This window comes from Ascidiella aspersa, chromosome 5, assembly GCF_963924565.1.
Source record: "Ascidiella aspersa chromosome 5, kaAscAspe10.2, whole genome shotgun sequence".
Lineage (NCBI taxonomy): Eukaryota > Metazoa > Chordata > Ascidiacea > Phlebobranchia > Ascidiidae > Ascidiella > Ascidiella aspersa.
The window spans coordinates 10,357,305-10,359,804 of record NC_139451.1 but is presented as its reverse complement, the minus strand read 5'-3'; the positions used below and the strand labels follow the sequence as shown (position 1 = coordinate 10,359,804).

The 2,500-nt window shown below is 59.4% G+C and overlaps 2 non-coding genes and 1 pseudogene across 2 annotated transcripts in view; all 3 read right to left on the bottom strand.

Moving 5' to 3' along the window:
- The window catches only part of LOC146143158 (large subunit ribosomal RNA), a 2,113-nt pseudogene extending 1,440 nt beyond the window's left edge, over positions 1–673 (bottom strand).
- A 271-nt stretch (positions 674–944) lies between these two features.
- On the bottom strand, positions 945–1,098 carry LOC146143157 (5.8S ribosomal RNA). The gene has a single exon (XR_014501005.1). It is a non-coding gene; the product is annotated as a 5.8S ribosomal RNA (ribosomal RNA).
- Positions 1,099–1,345: 247 nt separating this feature from the next.
- LOC146143156 (small subunit ribosomal RNA) overlaps positions 1,346–2,500 on the bottom strand; it is a 1,811-nt gene continuing 656 nt past the window's right edge. The window contains exon 1 of the ribosomal RNA XR_014500280.1: positions 1,346–2,500. This exon is cut by the window's right edge and continues 656 nt beyond it. This is a non-coding gene — a ribosomal RNA (small subunit ribosomal RNA).

Sequence of the window (2,500 nt, the reverse complement as noted above, 5' to 3'; positions counted from 1 at the left end):
CGCTCGGCCCCGAAGGGCAGACGCGGCGATCTCTCCTCGCCCGAACGGCGGGCCGACGGACACGCGCGCCTATAGTACCCGACCGAGGCCGGGTTACCTTGCGCGCGGCCTTCTCGCCGCCGTCCAGACGGTCGCGGCCTTCGCCCGGCGCTAGTGCGCTGGTCCCCGATCGGGCGGCGCCGCCGGCGGCCCGTGAGGGTCCGCACGACAACGTCGCCGACAGGGGGCCGGCTGAAAGCGACCGGGCGACCCGACAGGCCCTCCCGTTTGCCTCTCGACGGTTTCACGTACTCTTTAACTCTCTCTTCAAAGTGCTTTTCAACTTTCCCTCACGGTACTTGTTCGCTATCGGTCTCGTGACCGTATTTAGCCTTAGATGGAGTTTACCACCCGCTTTGGGCTGCATTCCCAAACAACCCGACTCTGGGAAGACGCCGTAGCGCGCCCGCCTGTCGCCGCCATGGGCCTGACACCCGCTCTGGGAAAAGGCCTCGATCAGAAGGACGCGGGCGACCGGCGAAGCGCGCCGTGACGAATTCCGTACGCCACAATTCCGCGCACTCCAAAAGCGCGCGGATTCGGCGATGGGCACATCCCGCTTCACTCGCCGTTACTGAGGGAATCCTCGTTAGTTTCTTTTCCTCCGCTTAGTAATATGCTTAAATTCAGCGGGTAGCCTCGTCCGACCTCAGGCCGAAAGTAAGGACCGGGACTATTCTTCCCGTTCCGCGCTCGCCGTCGGCGCCGCGCGCCGCCGCGCACCTCGATTCCCGCCCTTGAGCCGCCAGCCGTTGGCCTCTTCGAGGTCGACTCGCCGCCGCCGCGCGGGATTCTGGTCGCGATCGTCGCGCATCGTGCCGTGCTGTCTTGAGCGGGACGGGCGCTCGCGCGTCCGACGCCGCAGCAGCCGCGCGGAGAAATCCCCGCGCGGAACGTTTGCAACGCGACCCTGAGGCGGGCGCGGCCCCGGGATTGACCCGAGGCCGCAATTTGCGTTCAGAACGTCGATGCTCAATGTGTCCTGCAATTCACACTAATTCACGCAGCTAGCTGCGTCCTTCATCGACTCACGAGCCGAGTGATCCACCGCCAAGAGCCATCCACGATTGTTTCGCTCGCACAGTGCCTCGCACTATAGGGTGACAAAATAGACCGCGCCGAGCGGTCGGCCAGGCCGACGCTTGAAGCCGGAGCGCGCGGCACCGCGGCACTCGACGCGCAAACATTACCGGGTGACCGAATCGCCGGCCGGCGCGCCGCTCCTCGCGGGTCGGGCGCCGGGTAGCAAAGACTTTTTCTCTCGCTTGTCCGAGTTTCGCGTTCGCCGAAGCGTTTGCGAGACCGTTAATGATCCTTCCGCAGGTTCACCTACGGAAACCTTGTTACGACTTTTACTTCCTCTAAATGATCAAGTTAGATCGTCTTCTCGGACGCCGGCTCGACCGTTGCCGGCCGCGCCAGGTCCAATCGGAGGACCTCACTAAACCATTCAATCGGTAGTAGCGACGGGCGGTGTGTACAAAGGGCAGGGACGTAATCAACGCGAGCTAATGACTCGCGCTTACTGGGAATTCCTCGTTCAAGGGAAATAATTGCAATTCCCTATCCCTAGCACGACCGGGGTTCAGCGGGTTACCCAGACCTGTCGGCCAAGGCGAGCACATGCTGATCCGGTCAGTGTAGCGCGCGTGCGGCCCCGAACATCTAAGGGCATCACAGACCTGTTATTGCTCAATCTCGTGTGGCTAAACGCCACTAGTCCCTCTAAGAAGTTAGACGCCGACCGATTGGGTCGCGTAACTAGTTAGCAAGCCAGAGTCTCGTTCGTTATCGGAATTAACCAGACAAATCGCTCCACCAACTAAGAACGGCCATGCACCACCACCCACAGAATCAAGAAAGAGCTCTCAATCTGTCAATCCTCACTGTGTCCGGGCCGGGTGAGATTTCCCGTGTTGAGTCAAATTAAGCCGCAGGCTCCACTCCTGGTGGTGCCCTTCCGTCAATTCCTTTAAGTTTCAGCTTTGCAACCATACTTCCCCCGGAACCCAAAGACTTTGGTTTCCCGCAAGCTGCCGGAGAGGTCGTAAAACTAACGCCCCCCGATCGCTAGTTGGCATCGTTTATAGTCAGAACTAGGACGGTATCTGATCGTCTTCGAACCTCTGACTTTCGCTCTTGATTAAAGAAAACATTCTTGGCAAATGCTTTCGCAGTCGTTCGTCTTGCGCCGATCCAAGAATTTCACCTCTAACGGCACAGTACGAATGCCCCCGTCTGTCCCTCTTAATCATTACCTCGCGCTCCGAAAACCAACAAAATAGAACCGAGGTCCTATTCCATTATTCCATGCACCATTATTCAGGCGAATCGCCTGCTTTGAACACTCTAATTTTTTCAAAGTAAACGTTCCGGCCGCCGCCGACACTCAGTCAAGGGCACCGGCGGAGAACCGGAGGTGAGGCCAGGACGGCCAGTACACGCCTTGCGACGGACCGGC